General features: G+C 33.9%; 1 pseudogene; it reads right to left on the reverse strand.

Moving 5' to 3' along the window:
* Positions 1-12,905: 12,905 nt before the first annotated feature.
* LOC112477422 lies at positions 12,906-13,024 on the reverse strand (annotated as a pseudogene).
* Positions 13,025-19,758: the final 6,734 nt, after the last annotated feature.

Here is a 19,758-nt window from a genome sequence, read left to right on the forward strand (position 1 = left end):
ACCTGATAATGACTTAAAACTATATCTCTCTAAGACCAAAAGAGAGAAAAGATAGAAAAGACCAGTATTTTTAATATTTAAATATTAATGAGAGACCATCCAAATAATAAGATGGTATTCTTTCCCCTTAAAAGTTTTCTACATACATGTCATCTTCATGTGTAAAGTCGGTAATGCTACTCATGCTTAAATAGTTCATGAAAAAAAAAATAAGGAATAGAAAATTCGTGATCATATGTCCAAGAAGATTCATATTTTGTTCAAGAATATCATCAAAACATCATAGTGTAATCTTCAGAAAGATATCTAAATTTCAAGGGAAATTTTTGGTGAGTTTATAATTTTCTTAAAAGTTTAAAAGGCAAACCAAATTCATCAAACAACAAATCCTTGCTCCATGAAGCTTTCACAAAAACGAGAGGATAACCTTTGCATTTTCTTATTCCAAATAAACTATACATGCCTGAGCTTCAAAGAAAACACATTATTGTTTTATATTTCTTGCCCTATACTTGAAGCAGTGGACTTGGAACAGGCCCATTAACAGAAGTGTGTCCTGGAGGCATCCAGGCTTTTTTATTTTATGGCAGCAGGTCTATTTTTATGGGTAGTGATTCTGTGTTAAAAAAATGGAATGAATTGAGATCAATTTTACTGCATGGAAGGCTAAAGGAGTACAGTGTACTAAGAACATATTTTGCAAATGCTCTCTTTCACCGAAGCTCATGCAAAGAGGGAGGAAGATAATGAACTCTTAGCTGAACTCATCTTTTCTTCACTATTTGTAAGAGAGGAAATTTTAAAAAATGCAAATGAGAGCAATATTTCTGCTGATAACAGTATGAGGTCATGTTGGGTCAGATTATTTATGGAATTGTTAGTGACCCTGCATGATTAGGACAGGCCCTACCTTTTTTCTTTTTGCCTTTTTATGCTGTGCTTTCTCTATTGTTTCCTTTTTAAAGATTCCACACATGAAAAGCATACTGATGTACCTGGCACCGGAAAATCAGAGAACTTATATCAATAAAAAGTGAAATCTCTATCGTTTTAATTAATGTGATTTATTAGAGTTGAAGCTAGATAAACAACTCCTGCTGGAGTTCCATGTAGTTCTCTCACTGATGTTTTAATTTATTGAATACCTCTACTGGACTGCCTAGTTAATTTTGATACACTATCCAACAACAAAATCCACTATTGTTACTGTTGTTGTCTGTAAGAGCTTTTGCAAGATCGAGCTGCTTTATGTCCCGTGTAAAGATAAGGTCAGATAGAGAATGTCACGTTGTAAAACGGTTACATTAAGCAATCAAAATTGTTATAAACCACAAATAAAATGGCAGAAAAGGCTAGGAAGAAGAACATTGCTAGAAATTTTACTTCTTATCAACAAGGAAAACATTTCTCTTGAAATAACTTCAACAGTTCCCAGTTTCACTGTGTGGATAGTGATATTACTCCTAACCCTGCTCTTAAAAATGTATCTGTATCCAAAATGACAGAGACAAAATTAAATTTGTATCTTAATTTTAACCCTGGCCTAGTTCTAGCATTTCATTTAATATCTTCATATAGTGGGATCTATTATTTACAGTTGTATAGTATTAACTCAAAATGGCATTGTGTCCATTTGACTCTATTTTGAAAGACGCTATTATATATCATTTATGCATATGTTGTCAAGATCAGCATTTGGTAAATTTTACCCACTCTTAAAGTCAAACTCAAGGTCAACTATTTCAGCTTATATTGATTTTCCTACTTCTTGGGTCGAACCTTTTATTAGCTCTATCACAAATTTTGACACTCAATTATATGCCAGGGTTTATTTTTCATTGATTGAAAATATGGTCAATTAGGAATTAAACTCTTTAGTATAGTAATCATATAGTACTTTTATTATTATTATTATTCTCACAATTACTAACACAATCTGGAAACTCAGCAGAGATTCAACAAATGCTTCATTTAGACAACTGAAAATATTAGGGCAGCTCCTCTATAATAGATATAAAAAAGAAGATTGTTTTATAGTTAAGCTTTAATACTAGATGTTCCATCGCCTTGAGAAATCTTTCTTCCAGTTTTTATGGAAACAAAGAAATTCCAGTGTTGGAAATGACTCATGAGGTTATATAGTCTAATTCCTCTAATTTACAACATAACTAAGAAGTGATTGGCCAATCTCTGGTAAGAGAGAATTTACTACTTCCTGGAGCAGATATACCTATTCAGACAGCTCTGACAGAACATTTTATATTAAGCTGAAATTTATCTCCTTGTGACTGCTATAGACAACAATATCATCCACTACGGCCACCCTCTTGAAACAGCTTTGGTGTTTGCATTTGTCTTCTCTGTTTTTTTTTTTTTAATAATTCTTCGTATCACTTCATATATTGGTTAGTATGCTTTCAGCTATAAGAAATAAGAAATTCTGATGCAAATAAGCTTAAACAATATGGAAAATTATTATCTCACCTAACAGTAAAAGGTAGGATAGACTCGAGTGTTGGTTAATTTAGCTATTTAAGGATGGTACTAAAGACTCACATTTTCTTTTTTTCCCTCTTCCATCATCCTTGGTGGTATCTTCATTAACATATCAGATGAGAAAAGGAAGAGCATTGAGCTTCTCTTATACAACTCTCTTAAGAATAAGACGTATTTTTTCCAGAAGGTATCATGTCTCATTAGCAAGAGTTGGGCAACATACCCATTCCTGAAGCAATTTCTGGCAAAGGTGATGAGGTTACCATAATTGTCTTAGAAAAATTATCTGCTGTAAAATAGAGTCAGCAATATTTCTGCTACACAACGTTTTCATATGCTTTTTTGTTTTATTCTTTCCCTCTCAACTTTATTGAAGCATAATTGACATGTAACATTGTATAAGTTTAAAGTGTATGTGTTGATCTGATACATTTATATATTGCAAATGATTACTGCCATTGTGTTAGCTAACACCTCCATCAGCTCACGTAATTACTTTTTTGGGGGGGGGTAAGAACATTTAAGATCTAGTCTATTTGTTCTTCTTTATCCAGATAATTACAAACTACTGTATTTTAACCCCTTCTATGTTGCAGGTCATTAATGAGTCACTATAGTTACTATCAAACTGTATCTAATAGAAAAGTCTTCTGATAGCACTTTGACAAAAATCTAATAAATAAATGAAAATTTCACTTTTTTAATTAAGTGAAAAAAGAGTTTAGTTCAAAAGGTGATGGGAGTTCCTTGTGAAAAGAAAAATGTTTGTTTGTACATAATCTATACTTATCCTTAGAGTATATCTTTGTTTTTTATACTTGGTGAATATTATTTTAGATTTACATTCAGTTTAGTATGTGAAAACTCCCACATGCTCAGAAACAACCATTTCATGTGTTGAAATATATCATGAGCTTATCTAAAAATACGGTGGTTGTTTTCAGACAAAAATGGTATCTTTGGTGACAAATTCCTGTTCTTTTCAAGGTAAGAAATGCTGAGGATTTGAAAAAAAATTTTTTCTTTCTTTTCTACTGTGCTCATTTGGGAAGTAATTTAATGTATAATTGGTAAAGTAAATGGCAGTTATACTTTTCTGCATACAATGATTGTAATAAATTTATATAATTGTCAAGATAAAAGAATAAAATCAAACAGAAACAAAGTAAACCATAAGATGTTTAACTTCTTTCCTAAGACAGAGTTGCATGCTGAGAGAAATTGTTTCAATAAGATATACTAACTGCAGCTTCACAATAATTGAAAATTTCTGATAATACCAGGAGCTCATTAAACATACACACTTATTCACTTGCAATCACAAAACCTAAGTAAGAAAAATTATTGTTTTTCTTTCATTGCTTAGATAATTACTTAGCTGTCACATAAATATTTGGTAGAGTATATTATTTCAATAGTATACAATATATAATACAGGAAGCATGCTTTTTAAAAAAATTAACTGTTCAAAGAAATTTTTTATTTCATTTATTATTTAATTCATTTATAATATAGCTTCAAACAAAGCACTTTACCTGGTACTATGGAGGCAGAATAAGAACTAGTTCCTGGTCTTTTGATTAAATTATTTATAAAGCTATTTTTTTTTCTCTTCTGCATCTTACAATATGCAGTAAATGGATAATAAAAGTGTACAGTCCCATAAAGACAAAGAAAACAAAAAGATGAATGATAACTGCCTTAGTTTTTTGTTATTCTGCTCTACTAAGGGTCAGTAGAAGGGAAAAACCAATGAAAAACAACATGCAGAACTTTGAAAAGAAATGGATACGTCCTTCGGAGAGTGAAGGACCAGTATGTAGATGTGCAAAGTGTATTGGTTGAAAAGTGTTGTGACAGGTTGTTAAAATGGGATTCATTTTCTGCTAAGGTCTCAACAGATGGAGAAAAATCATAAGGTGGAAAGAATTCTTGCATTTCAAAAGATAAAGCAAACAATGGCAATGATGACAACAAAGTTTTAGCAAAACACCTATCTAATAGACACAAAAGTATTAGGCATGAAGAGACCAGGATATAGCTTTTTTTTTTTTTTTTAAGAATTATAGGAGCTTTAGAGAGAGTGCCATAACATTTCTCTTCTCTACCCTAGTCCTCCATGGGGCTGAATTTGAGTTGAGAACTTGAATTTGTCCCCAGGGTGCATGTGCACTAGAGTTTGGCTCAATGTGAAGAAATCTAAAACTTGCTGCACTAAGAGTAATGGTGGAGAGGCGTTTCTTTCCTGTGGTCCAGATATGGGCCTCCTGGGTGAATGGGATCCAGCCTTATCATTTACAGGAAACTTCAGTCAAGATTGCTTCTTGATGTTCAACCTCAGCACAAAGAGATTGGACCTTTACCCAAAGATGCAGAAGCTGAAGATTTTGTTTGCCTTTATCATCTTTCATTTGTTTAGATTCTTAAATGTCCAGCCAGAGAAAAGGCACTGCCTCCTTGTAGCAGCTGCAGCTGGATAGTCCGACTGGAAGACTTCACAAGAGCTAACCTCAAGAGAGATAGAGTCAAATGTAAGCATTCTCCAAACCCAAAGAACATGAAAGCCTGATAGTGATTGTACCTGTTGTTAAGTAAAAACTTTCTTTTCCCTCCCCATTTTTTCTCCTATTGTCTCCAACTCTGGAAGAATAAAGAATGAGGGGCAGGCAGCTGATGGGAGTAGGGAGCAGAAATTGATGTGCAAGCCTAGGAAATAGAGAAGAAAGTGAGTAGATCCTTCTTTCTCACACTGAGGTCATTGGAATCTGCTATCAAAGATGCACAGAACTGAGGAAAGGAATGTCAGACAAAAATCTTTGGTTATTAAACTTAATGAACATTTTATTACTGAATTAAGATAGTTCTTGGGCCCAGAAGTGACTAAATTATATTCCTTCCAATGGTGAAATATCCTACCTATCCAGAGGAGTGTAAAACCATATATGACACATCTGCAAAGTTAAATAATAATTATAAAGCAAACGTTATGTAACCACTTACCTCAGTAAAGAAATAAAACTTTTCAGACCTTAGAAGCCATCTTCTTATGTGTGTTATTTCTGTCATCTCTCCTTCCTAAACCAATCCCTTGACATTTGTGGCAATAATTTTTCTAATTTTCTCTTTAGTTTTATCATATTTATACATCCCTTTTACTATTGGTGGATGTTTTTGTGTTGTTTTTCAGTGTCCTTTCTCTCTCTCTCACTCTCTCTCTCTTTCTTTTTCTTTTCCTTTCTTCTTATGGTTGATATCGCTCTGAACATTTGTGTGCATCTCTTAGAGAATGTGCATTAGTTTCTTTAGGGATAATGTACAAATTCAGAGTCACAGAAAATGAATTTTTTAAAGTAGAAGTTTAACAGTTTAGACCTCCTCCCCACAATGCATATTTCTCGTTATTCCATGTGTTCATCAACACTGATTATTATCCGCTTTTTCAATTTTTACCCATCTAGTGGGTATAAAATGGTATTATATTGTAGTTTTTAAAAGTATTTCTTTGATCATCAATGCTATTGATCGTCTTTTCTTATGTTTATTAACGTTTTGAATTTCTTCTTTTCTGATATGCCTGTTCAAATATTTTGCCTATTTCTACTTTAGGTTATTTGTCTTTTTCTTACCAATTTAAAGGAGTTCAATATATATTTTGAATATTGGTCTTTTGTACATTATATGGTATGCAAAAATCTCCCACCTAGTATCTTGTCTTTATTCTCCTTGACTTTTGATGAATAGAAATTCTTCAATTGAATATATGTCAGGTATACATACAATTCAATTATACATGTAATTAAATTTATACCTTTCAATTTATAGTCTTTTTCTTTTTAATAAGTGCTTTCTGTGTTTTAAGAAATCTTCTCTTTACCAAGATGATAAAGATATACTCTTATTTTATCTTGTACACTTTTCATAAATTTCCTTTTTACATTTAAATCTTAATCCCATTGGAATATATTGTATATTTTGTGAGATAGAATCCATTTTCTTTCTGATTTTTTCCCCTTATGGCAACTCAGTTGTCCTGGAACTACTTAATGGAAAACTCTTCTTTTCTCTGTTGATATGCACAGTCACTTCAGTTTTATAATAAACATCTGTATTGTTGGATATGTTTCTGTGCTATATATTCAATTCCATTGGTTTATTTGGCTATCACTCTAGAATATCATCCTGCTCTATCAACATAGCTTTACATGTGCTTGAAATCTGAAGAAAAAGAACCATTTCGTTATTCTTCTATTCTTTATCAGTATTGTCAAGGATATTTTTGGCCTTTTCTGTTTTCATATAAGTGATAGAATTATATAAATACATAAGACATATAATTCTATATGGCATAGAATTATAGAATCAGTTTTTCAAGTCCACGTTGAAGTGGATTTGGATTGCAAGGGATTAATTTGGAGAGAATTTACATTTTATTGAGTGTTCCAATAGGATATTTATCTCATTTTTATGTATATTAGTTTCAATACTTGCTAAGGAAAGAATTGTGTCTCTCCAAGTATCATATGTTGAAACTTTAACCCTCAATGTGACTGTATTTGGAGAAAGGGCCTTTTGGAGGTAATGAAAGTCGAGTGAGGTCATATCATTGGGGCCCTGATCTGATAGCATTGAGGGTCTTGTGTAAAGAGGGAAATCTCTCTCTCAGCACAAAAAGAAGAGGTCATGTGAGCATACAGCGAGAAAATGGCCAACATATCCAGATAAGAGTGAAACTTCAGAATAAAATCTGCTTTGCTGGCACCTTGATCTTGGATCTTCCAGCCTCTAAAACTGTGAAAAATAAATTTCTATTGTTTGAGGCATCAATCTGTGGTATTTTGTTATGGCAGCAGGAGCAGACTAATACAGTAGTACTCAATGTTTTCTACAGAGAGAAAGTAGATCCCTGGGCATTTTGTAAGTTTGATATGAATGTAAGTGACATCTACTTAAAAATTTAATTTTCTTTTTGTTACAGAGAAAGAAAATAGATCTCTGTATTTGATCTTATGTCAACAAACCTTGTTAATCTCTCTTGTTAGATGTCAACTGTTAATCTAAAAATTCATTTAGAATATCCTAAAGTGACAATAATATTTGTGAATAATGAAAGCTGTGGGTTTTCAGTTTTTTTTTGTTTTTTTTTTCAGTCCTGATTTTTCTTCTTGGGCTTACTGTGCTGATAAGGATCTAATTCATAAAGTCTGAGGTGGGATCTGGGAATCTTCATTTCTGACTAGTATCCTGGGATTATTCTTAAAGTTTAGGAAACTCCAGGTTATGGTACTTATATTGGGTCATAAAGGTCTGGCACTATTGGCAGACATATGTTGATTAGCTCAATTTGTCTTTTGGTTCATATTTTTTCTTCATGATAGTAATTTATGAGAGTTAAATTTATCTCTAGCTCAACAAAATGCAACTGGAGATATCTGGGTCGGAGGGGGTGCCTTCCTTCACTAGGGAAAAGACTGAGGAATGTTGAAGGAACAAGAAATAGGGAGATAGATGACACATAAATGGTGGGATTTAACAAACTATATATCAGAGTTTACTGCACACTCCAAGCTCACAAGGAGCTCTTCTGAACTTCTCCTTTGTCTTCCAGGTCAAATAGAAATTTCACCTAATCTGTTTAAGCTCTCCTTTCCCCTCAAATAACTACTAATTTTGCCTCTTAAAAAAAACGTTCACCCTCAACATGCTTACTCATCCATGTGGCAATACGGACTACATTTGCTAAAAGTGATTCAAAAAAGAAACACGTTCCTTTTGCAAAATAAAATATTTGAGATATAAAATATACTGAATAAATAATATTTAAAGGCAGAGGTAATTTTAGGAGAATAACAGAAATGAAATCATCAAAGAGATAACAACTGAACTGAATTTTAAAAGAGGTAAGAATTCAAAATATAGGCATGGAAAGGCACAAAGTATTTCATTAGCTAAAAGGAGAGGACATGTGCAGATAGCCATAGATGACAAAGTTTGAGAATCAGCTTAACAGTAGATTTTAGAGTCTTGACGTCAAGCAAATATGTGAGTATGCATGCTAGAGAAAGGTACAGTCTGCTAAGATTTTAGATGGTCAAGTGTCGTATACAAAATTAAATTTGGGCACGTCGTGCAGGAAAGAATGTGGGAAAGAATTAGAGTCAAACAAAGCATTTAGCAAACTATAACTTAGGTAGGAAATGACAAAGATCCAAAGTAAAATAGCAGTAAAATTAGAAGAGAATGCGTTTAAAGAAAGCCCTAAAAATTCACCAACATAAGTCACTCCTAGAGGGAAAAGCGCCTTCAGATCATACTTAACACACCTGTTTCGAGGGAGGCTCAGCCACTAAAATGTTCTATAGAATCAGGTTACTAATCTGAAGAAAGCATTCTTTAGAAAGATTAAAAAAGAAACAGCCAAAGATTTCTGAGATAGTGTCCTTTGTGGAAAATGTCATACCCTTGTTGGTATTCAAGAGCAGTAATTTCAACAGATTTCTCTGATGCAGTCTTCTAAAATTTTGTCAGGGTGACAATACCTTGTTTATCCCCTGATTAATGTACTGCTTTTAAAGAACAGCTGAGGAGATCTGATGTGTCAGTTCATTTAAATGCTGCCATTTTGCTTTTGTTGGAAGAGCACAGCAATCACCCTCATACCACAATAAATAAAGTTTTGGCAGTAGCTGCTGTAAATGTCTGATCCATCTTCATGCCTTATGCAAAGGAGGAGAGGGGAAAAAGGAAGAGGAGGCGCTTCTTTGTATTCATATTTCCCTAAATTCCACTGACAGTCTGTGCAATTTCTGATTTATGTTGTGTGGAAAGTGAGCTAGAGAATGGCTCACTTCATTTGTAGCTTAACTTCTTTGAAAGCAAAAAATACAGAAGCTTGAGCTGTCAGCCAATCAAATATACGGTCATAACTTTTATGTGGAATATCAATTATCTAAGTGCAAAGCAAAAGAAATTATAGAAATTTTTATTTGGCATTAGTTTACTTTATACATATAGTTTGATTTAGCCTATGGTACTCTGGCCTTGAGGAATTTATTTTTCCTATGGAGTCTCCTACCTTGGTCAATGTCACCATCACCTGTTTGTTCCAGTTTATGTTAATGAACATGGAGTCCCTCTTGACTCCACTATTCAAAATATCTACACTATATGTCCCAAGTTTTCCCTGAATCCTTGCTTTCCTGTTCATTTCCATGCCTCTGCTTTTCTTTTATCAGCTTAGTCTGAATAAATTTAACCTTTTAACATGTGTTCTTCACTCCGGTTTCCCTTCCAAAACCAATTCTTCACACTGCTGCAGAGGTTAACATGTCCAAAGATAAACTGCTGTATTTGATTTGCTGCTTTGTTTGACATCTTCCAATCTCCACCCTCACCTTCAGAATTCCTTATAGGGACAAGTACAAATACCACACATGGAAGATCCTTCAAAATATGGCTTCAGTCTACTTTTCTGACCTCATGATTCTCACAGCCACCTGCATAGGCTGCTTGCCTTTCCTAAACCTAGAAAATACATTGGCTGAGAATGAACATAAATGGTCCCTCCTCCATCGGACTTTCCCATCTACCCTACGTTTAGGCATGGTGAACACTCTCACTCTCTGTTTCCATAGCATTTTTACATATTTCTATTAAAGATTTTTATTTCTTTGTAGTTATTTCACGATATGGCATCTTGTCCATGTATAAGACAGATTGTGTTTTATTCCAGTTTTTCGTAGCTAATTAACACTAATCACTCTAAGAAATCTGGTATATCAAAATGAAAGTAACAAAAACTGCTTAAAAAATTTTTTTTTTTACCCCCAGAAAGGACGTAGATATGCTTCTGGGCCTTCTGTGAATCCTTCAGTGATTTTTATGGACATTCTTCCCTTGAGGAGTATCACTGATTGAAAACTACTGAAAGATCCTTATTTATAACCCGAGTCCTAAGCACAGTTCTCAGTAAAGAGAAGGCACTCAAGAGGCTCATTAAATGGCTGACTCAGAGTGTACTTTTTAATTTAGTTGTTTCTTAGAGGTCTGGCTTATCATTATCATAGCTCCTCAATGACACTTTTTAAGCATGTTCTTTTAAACATTTGTAGAAATCCCTGATCATTTGAGTGTTCGGTAATCCAGAAACATCACCTTCTGTTCCTCTTAATCACTGTTATCTCCTGATATACTGACACCCATTAAGCAAAATTTTAACACCAGACATCTTTTCCTTTAACTCAAGTCTTATCTAGAGCCTATATTAATTCAGTAGTTATGTAGTTAACCTCCTGCTGGGCCCTGGAATTTCTACCTTTCTCATTTCTTGAATTACTTATTTATTAGCTCCTTATCGTTAATCTCTTCATACAATTTTTCTTCAGAATATAAAAATATTCTGTAACCTCACATCTTCAGAAATACTCTTATGTCCACAGCCTGCACTAGCAATAAACCTCCTTCTCTTTCACAATTAAGTCTCTTGAAAGAGATGTTTGCATTTCTCAATTTTCATCTTTCTCCATTTATTCCTCAAGTTACTTGCCATCTGTGTGTATTAAGTGCAATTGAGGTGGCTCTGACTCCTGGAGACCTTATGAATGATCATGTCCACAATGTCCTGTCCTCAACAGCCCTGCTCGTTCCTCTAGACTCCTGCCTATGGCTTCTTTTATGTAGTCGATCCATCTCATATTTGGTCTTTCTCTTTTCCTGCTGCCTTCTATTTTTCCCAACATTATTATCTTTCCCAAAGAACCCTGCCTTCTCCTGATGTGCCTGAGGTAGGACAGCTTCAGTTTTGTCATTTTTGCTTCCAATGATGTTTCAGGACCCACTTATTCATCTTTCTGGTGGCCCAGTGTATCTGTAGAGCTCTTCTCTAACACTGTATTTCAGATGAATCTATTTTTTTTCTTTCTATCATCCTTCTTCGCTGTCCAACTTTCACATCCATACATAGTATATGAGAGTGTGAGGGTCTGGATGATCTTCACCTTGATCTCTAACGACACATCTTTGCTCTTAATGATCTTTCCTAATTCTTCCATTGCTGCCCATCTGAGTCTCAGCCTTCTATTGATTTCTTGGCTTCAGTCTCCATTTGAATTGATGACTGAACCAAGGTAAGCAAATTCTTCAACAATTTTAATTTTTATTGTCTGTGTTAAAGCTGTGTATTTCTTCTGTAGTAATGATTTTGTCTTCTGATGCAATTTTGTCTTCAAATGCAATTCTTCTTTAGCACTTTCTTTTTTCACTTTCATCAAAAGTTATTTCAAATTAGTGCTCCTTTCTGCCAGCAAGATGGTGTCATCTACATATCTTGTTATTGATATTTCTTCCACCAATTTTTTCTCCTCCTTCCTCTGAGTCTAGTCCAGTTCCTTATGACTCCAAATAAGTCATTTTCAACTGTGATCTCTGTTTTGCTAAATGTAGTGGACAATTTTGTGTCTGTTTGTTTTCATCACTCTACCATGTGACATTCTGCTTATTTCATGCTTTTGAAGTTTTGCTTTGGCTGTCTCATTCTGTATCTCTAATTCTTTCTGTATCTATCCAGGCTTCTCTTCCTTTACCTGTTCCTTAGTATTGGTGTTTTCCAGCATTCTGCCCCTGGTCTCTTATTTCACTGTCATTCTCATACCATATGAGCTTATCCACTGCCACAGTCATATTAGGGGTTTGTAATCTGTGATTAATGAGCCCTTGAGAATCTATGCATCGCCTTTAGGGGAGTTTATGAATTGCCTTTTGGGAAGTCCATGAATTCTTAGAATTTTAATTTGAAATAAATTATGACTATTTCAATAAATATAATGAAATATTACCCATTTATAAAGAGCAATGAAGTATCAATACATTCTACAACTTGGTCGAACCTTGAAAACATTATGCTAAGTAAAAGAAATCAAAGACAGAAGGTCCTATATTGTATGATTCTATTTATACGAAATCTAAAATAGGTAAAGCAAAATAATAGCTGTCAGGTTGGAGAGATGGGGAATTGGGATTAGCTACTTAATGGATGCAGGATGTTTTCAGGTAATTAAAATGTTTTAAATTAGAAGTAAGGATTGTGCCACATGTGAATGCACTACATACTACTAAATTGTAACTTAAAATGGTTAATTGTATGTTGCGTGAATTTCACCTCAATAAAAAAATTTAATGGGTTTATTTTATACCCATCAAAAAAGAAGGCCCAAAGATTTTATTGTATCAGATCTTTTTTTACCAGTTTTATTGAGATACAATTGACATGCAGCATTGTATTAGTTTCATGTGTCCAACATAATGATTTATTTTATTTTATTTTAAAAAATTTTTTAGGCGAGGCAACCCTTGGTTGACCGCACAGATTGCAAGGAACTCGTCATCTTACGATCTCTTATTTTTTTCATTTTTTATGCCTACAGCACCTGGTCTTCCTTGGTGGTCTCCCATCCAAGTACTAACCAGGCCAGACCCTGCTTAGCTTTCGAGATCAGACGGGATCTGGCTTGTTCAGGGTAGCATGGCCGTAGACTCGACAAAATGATTTGATATATGTATATATTGCAAAATGATCACCAAAATGTTTAGTTAACATCCATCACCTTGCATAGTTACAATGGCTTTTCCTTCTAATGAGAACTCCTAAGATCTATTCACTTAGCAACTTCCGAATATACAATACGATATCCTAAACTATAGTTGCCATGTGGTACATTACATCTCCAGAAATTATTTATATTATAACTGTATGTTTGTTCCTTTTAACTACCTTCACTCATTTTGCCCACTCCCCGATTCCATTTCTCTGCTAACCACCCAACTTTCTCTATCTATGAGGTGTTTTTTTGTTTGTTTGTTTTTATTTTTTTTTGTTTGTTTGTTTTAGGTTCCATATATAAGTGAGATGATATAGTATTTGTCTTTTCTGTCTGGCTTATTTCACTTAGCAAAATGCCCTTAAGGTCTATCCATGTTGTCATAAATGGCAGGACTTCTTTATTTTTATTGCTAATATTCCATTGTTTATATATACTACATTTTTTTTTTATCCATTCATCCGTTGATGGACACTTAGTTTGCTTCTGTCTTAGCTCTCGTAAACAGTACTACAATGAACATGGGGTGCAGGTGTTTTTTCAAGGTAGCAATTTCATTTCCTTCAGATATATATCCAGAAGTGGAATCATTTCCTTCAGATATATATCCAGAAGTGGAATTACTGGATTACATGGTAGTTCTATTTTTAATTTTTTGATGAATTTTTATACTGTTTTTCATAGTAGCTGCACCAATTTATATTCCTACCAACAGTGCACAAGGGTTTCCTTTGCTCTGTATCCTCTCTAACACTTATCTCTTGTATTTTGATAATAGTCATTCTGACAGGTGTGAGGTGACATCTCATTGTGATTTTTTTTTTTCACTTTTATTAAGGAATTTTTTCCCGGCTTTATTGAAATATAATAAACAATTAGTTGCTCGTATTTACATTGTACAATAAAATGAGGTGTTTTTTTTTCAATTATACCTGACATACAATAATATATTCATTTCAGTTGTATAGCATAGTGATTAGAGATACTATATAATTCACAAATTGATCACCCCACTAAAACTACTACCCCTCTTCCACCTTACATATTTATTATAACATTATTAACTATTTTCCTTATGCTATACTTTATATCTCCATGTCTATTTTGTAACTACCCATTTGTACTTCTTAATCCCTTTGCTCTTTTTCACCATCCGCCCAACCCCCTCCTATCTAGTAGCCTTCGAAATATTCTCTGTATCTATGAGTTTATGTCTGTTTTTGTTGTCATTGTTTATTTTGTTCTTTAGATTCCACGTACATGAAATCATGTGATATTTGTCTTTCTGTATCTGACCCATTTTATTCAGCACAGTACCCTCTAGATTGATCAAGGCAGTATCTTTTTCCATTCCCTTCCTTTTAGTCTCTGTGTGTCTTTTAATCTGATTTGAGTTTCTTGTAGGCAGCATATGTAGGGGTCTTGTTTTCTTATTCATTCAGCCACCCTATCTTTTGGCTGGAACACTAATTCTTTTCCATTTGAGGTACTTGTTGATAGGAATGTAGTTATTACCATTCTTTATTCCTGTTTTTGATACATGTTTTTCTTCCTAAATAAGTCCCTCCAATATTTCCTGTAACACTGACTTGGTGTTGATGAATTTCTTTAGCTTATTTTTGTCTGGGAAGCTCTTTATCTGTTCTTTGACTGTAAATGATAGCTTTGCTGGAGAAAGTATTTTTGGTCATAGATCCTGGGTTTTCATCACATTGAATATTTCATGCCAAGCCCTTCTGTTCTGCACAGTTTCTTTTGAGAAATCAGCTGCCAGTCTTATGGGTGCTCCCTTGTAAGTAACTGCTTTTCTTTTGCTGGTTTTTAGAGTCTCTCTTTGTATTTAACCTTTGGCATTTTAATTATATTGTGTCTTGGTGTGGACCTCATTGTATTCATCTTTTTTGGGACTCTGAATTTCCTGGGTTTGTATGTCTATTTCCTTCACCAGGTGAGGGAAGTTTTCCATCATTATTTCTTCAAATATCTCTTCAACTTCTTGTTTTCTTTCAGGTACCCCTATGACACGAGTATTTTTACATTTAATTGTGTCCCATAGGCTCTTTAAATTATTATTATAGTCTTGGCTTCTTTTTTCTTGTCGTTCTGATTGAGTGTCCTTGGCTTCCCCATCTTCCATATCGGTGGTTTGATTCTCTCCTTTTCCCACTCTGTTTATTCTCTCTGATATACTCTTCATCTCAAATAATGTGTTCTTCATTTCTGACTGGTTCTCTTTTACAATGTCCATCTCCATTTTTATGTTTTCTATCTCTTTGTTAAAGTTCTCACTGAATTCATCTACACTTCCTCGAAGTTCATTGAGCATCTTTATAAGCAGTGTTTTGAACTCTGCACCTGTTAGATTGCTTGACTCCATTATTCTTGGATCTCCTGTTCATATGATTTCTGCTTCTTTGTCTTCCCATTTTGCCTTTCTGTGTCTCTTTCTATGTATTAAACAAAGCTCCTAAGTCTCCTGGTCTTATTAGCTTGGCTTTGTGTAGTAGATGTCCAATGGCACAGTCCTGAGAGGGGTTCAGCTTCAGGCCAAGTCTAGCTGGGGCCCTCTGGGGCGACCTGTTAAGATTCAGTGAGCAATCTATAGATGTTGTGCTTATAGTTGCCTCAAGAAGCCATGCCAGAAGCCGAAGCCAGCTGTCACCAGTGTGAGTCTTGGCTCTGCTCAGCAAGGAGCCCTGGACTCATGGAGAACACAGCTGGGTGTGGCTTGGATGGGGCTGTGAATTGGGGGAGGCAGAGTTTCAGGGAATCCTCTGGGTGGAGCGACCTCTGTTATCCTGTTCGATGACGTCTCAGCTATGGTGGCACTGCATCTACACACTGGGAGTGGAGAGGGCTCAACAGAAGAGCAGTGGACACAGCTGACACTTCTGCCCAGGAGAGATCCTCACTTCTGGCTCTCACTCTGACAACTTAGTGTCCCCCGGTAAGTCCCTGGTGCCCCGCCCCATGGAGCTGAGGGGGCGCTGGTGCTCAGAGCAAGCAGGTCCATGAATCTCCCCTGGAGTACATGGCCCCTTTAAGAGGCATCTGTAGCTGCTGGCTGCCGCCTCAGCCTCTGTCCCACTCAGCTGCTGGGACTGGGTAGCCTTGAGTCTTCGCCTCTTCCTACCTTCTACATTTGCAGGTTGATTAATTATTTCTCTGAATGAATAGTGCTTCTGTTTGTCTAGACCCCAGGCAACTTTGCTTGCTGTTTGCTTCATGTTTCTGTCACAACTATGATTTGGTTGCAAGAGGGATGAGCCATTTTTTTCCCCATTTTCTCATTGTGATTAATTTGCATTTCCTTGATGATTAGTGATGTGGAGCACCATTGTGTATACTTGTTGGCCATTTGTATGTCTTCTTTGGAAAAATGTCTATTCAGTTCCTCTGACTGTTTTTTAATCAAATTGTTTGATTTTTTTTAAACTATGAATTGTATGAGTTCTTTATATAATTTGAACATTAACCTTTTTTCAGATATAATGATTTGCAAGTATTTTCTCCCATTCTATAGGATGCCTTTTCACTCAATGGTTTCCTTTGTTCTGCAGAAGCTTTTCAGTCTGATGTAGTCCTACTTATTTATTTTGCTTTTGTTACCTTTGCTTTTAGGGCCAAATGCCTACCCCCCCCCAAAAAAAAAATCATTGCCAGGACCAAAGTCAAGGAGTTTTCTTCTAGGAGTTTTATGGTTTCAAGTCTTATATTCAAGAATTTAATCCATTTTTGAGTTAATTTTTGTGCTTGGTATAAGATAGGAATCCAGTTTCATTCTTTTGCATGTGACTATCCAGCTTTCCCAGACCATTTATTGAAGACACTATACTTTCCCCATTGTATATTTTTGGCTCCTTTGTCATAAATTAATTAATCATTTATGTGGGTTTATTTCTGAGCTCTCTGTTCTGTTCCATTGATTTATGTGCCTGTTTTTATTTCAATACCATACTATTTTAATTATTATAGCTTTGTAGTATATTTTGAAATCAAGGATCATGATACCTTCAGCTTTGTACCTTTCTCAAGATTGCTTTGGCCATTCAAGATCATTTGTGGTTTTGTATGAATTTTAGAATTATTTATTTAATTTCTGTGAAAAATACCATTTTAATTTTGATAGAGATTGCATTGAATCTGTAGACTGCTTTGGATAGTATAGACATTTTACCATATGAATTCTTCTAATCCATGAACATAGCGTATTTTTCCATTTATTTCTTCTTCAGTTTCTTTCATCAGTGTCTAATAGTTTTCAGGATACAGATCTTTCATCTTCTTGGTTAAATGTATTCCTAGGAATTTTATTCTTTGTGATGGATTGTAAAGGGACTGTTTTCTTTATTTCTTTTTCAAATAGATGGGTATTAGTGTATAGTAATACACTGACTTTTGTATATTGATTTTGTATCTTGCAGCTTTACTGAATTTGCTCATTAGTTCTAACAAGTTTTTTTTTAGAGTTTTTAGAGTGTTTTATATATAATATTATTTACCAATATAGAGAGTTTTATTTCTTCCTTCTAATTTGGATGCCATTTATTTCCTTTTCTTGCCTAATTTCTCTGGTGAGTACTTTCAATTCTATGTTAAATAGAAGTGGCAAGACTCTTGTCCTCTTCCTGATTTTAGAGAATGAGCTTTCATTTTCCACTGTTGAGTGTAATGTTAGCTACGAGCTTGCCATTTATGGCCTTTATTATGTTGAGTTACATTTCTTCTATACCCACTTTGTTGAGAATTTTTGTCATTAGTAGACACTGAGTTTTGTCATATACATTTTCTGCATTTATTGAAATGATAATGTGATTTTACTTCTTTATTTTATTAACATGGTTTATTACATTGATTTGTTTGCATATATTGAACTATCCTTTCATGCTTGGAATATATTCCACTTGATCATTGTGTATGATCCTTTTAATGTATTTTTGCATTTGGTTTGCTAATATTTGTTAAGAGTTTTTTTTGTGTGTCTATGTTCATCAAGGATATTGGTCTGTAATTGCCTTTTCTTGCCTGGTTTTGGTGTCAGGGTAATGTTGAGAAGAATAGGTATAACATCTTTTTTGAATGTTCGATAGAATTAACCAGCGAAGCTGTCTGGTCTTGGACTTTTGTTTGTTGGGATGGTTTTCAATTTTATTATTATTTTAACTTATTCAATCTTCTTACTAGCAATTGATCTCAGATTTTTTATTTCTTCATGATTCAGTCATGGTTGATTGTATATTTCTAAGAATTTATCCATTTCTTATAGGTCGTCAAATGTTGGCATATAATAGTTCATAGCAGTCTCTTATGATCCTTTGTATTAGTATGGTATCAATTGTAATGTCTCCTCTTTCATTTCTAATTTTGTTTATTTGAGTCTTCTTTTTTTTTTTGAGGGGGAGAGTCTAGCTAAATATTTATCTATTTATCCTTTCAAAAAAACAACTCTTAGTTTCACTGACATTTTTCATTGTATTTTTAGTTTTTAGTTCACTTATTTTCACTCTAATCTTTATTATCTTTCTTCTACTAACTTTAGACTTACTTTGTTCTTTTTCTAGTTCTTAGAGGTATACTGTTAGAATTTTATTACTATGAACTTCCCTCTTAAGATTGATTTTGCTGTATCCTTTAAGTTTGGTATGATATATTTTCATTTTTATTCATTTCAAGATACTTTTTGTTTTTTCTTTGATTTCATATTTGACCCATTGGTTGTTCAGTAGCATGTTGTTGCCACATATTTTTTAATTTTCCATGTTTTTTTTGTAATTGATTTCTAGTTCTATGCCATTGTGGTTGGAAAAGATGATTTATATGATTTCAGTTTTCTTAAATTTATTAAGAAAATTATTGGAAAAGATGATTTATATGATTAGACGATTTATATGATTATATGATTTATACGATTTATATGATTTATTAAGAAAATTATTGGAAAAGATGATTTATATGATTAGACGATTTATATGATTATATGATTTATACGATTTGTATGATTTCAGTTTTCTTAAATTTATTAAAATTTGTTTTGTGGCCCACATATGATTTATCCTGGAGGATGTTCAATGTACTTGAGAAGAATGTTTATTCTGCAGCTTTTAATTGAAATGTTCTGTATATGTCTGTTAAGTTCCTTTGGTCTGATGTGTTACTTTGGGCCAATGTTTTCTTATTGAGTTTGTCTTGATGATGTATCTATTGTTGAAAGTGAGATATAGAAGTCCCTTATGATTGTATTTGTGTTTATTTCTCCATTTGGATTGGTTGATATCTACTTTATATATAGGTGCTTCTATGTTGGGTGCATATGTATCAGATTCTTAAAGTAGTCCATGGATGCTCATAATAATAACTGTTAATAAAATAATTACTCTCAAATATTTATATTTTAAGCCCAAATATCTCCCTTAAATTTTGTTTTTGTATACCTGGCTGACTCTAATGTACATCTGTATATTTTATAAGCACATATATCTCCATATATTCAAAATAGAATTCATTATCTCCCAACATATGTCTTCTATGTTTCCTATATTTCTAGATAGATTAAAAACCCAGTAGTAAGCCTTGCCTCCTCCTTGTCTCCCACATCCAATCAGGCTTGAGGTCTGTTTACTTTCTACTGAGATTCGTTTCCATTAGTATTGCTTTTGGTTAAAGTATCACT

This window comes from Pteropus alecto, unplaced genomic scaffold, assembly GCF_000325575.1.
Source record: "Pteropus alecto unplaced genomic scaffold, ASM32557v1 scaffold433, whole genome shotgun sequence".
In the NCBI taxonomy this organism is placed as follows: domain Eukaryota; kingdom Metazoa; phylum Chordata; class Mammalia; order Chiroptera; family Pteropodidae; genus Pteropus; species Pteropus alecto.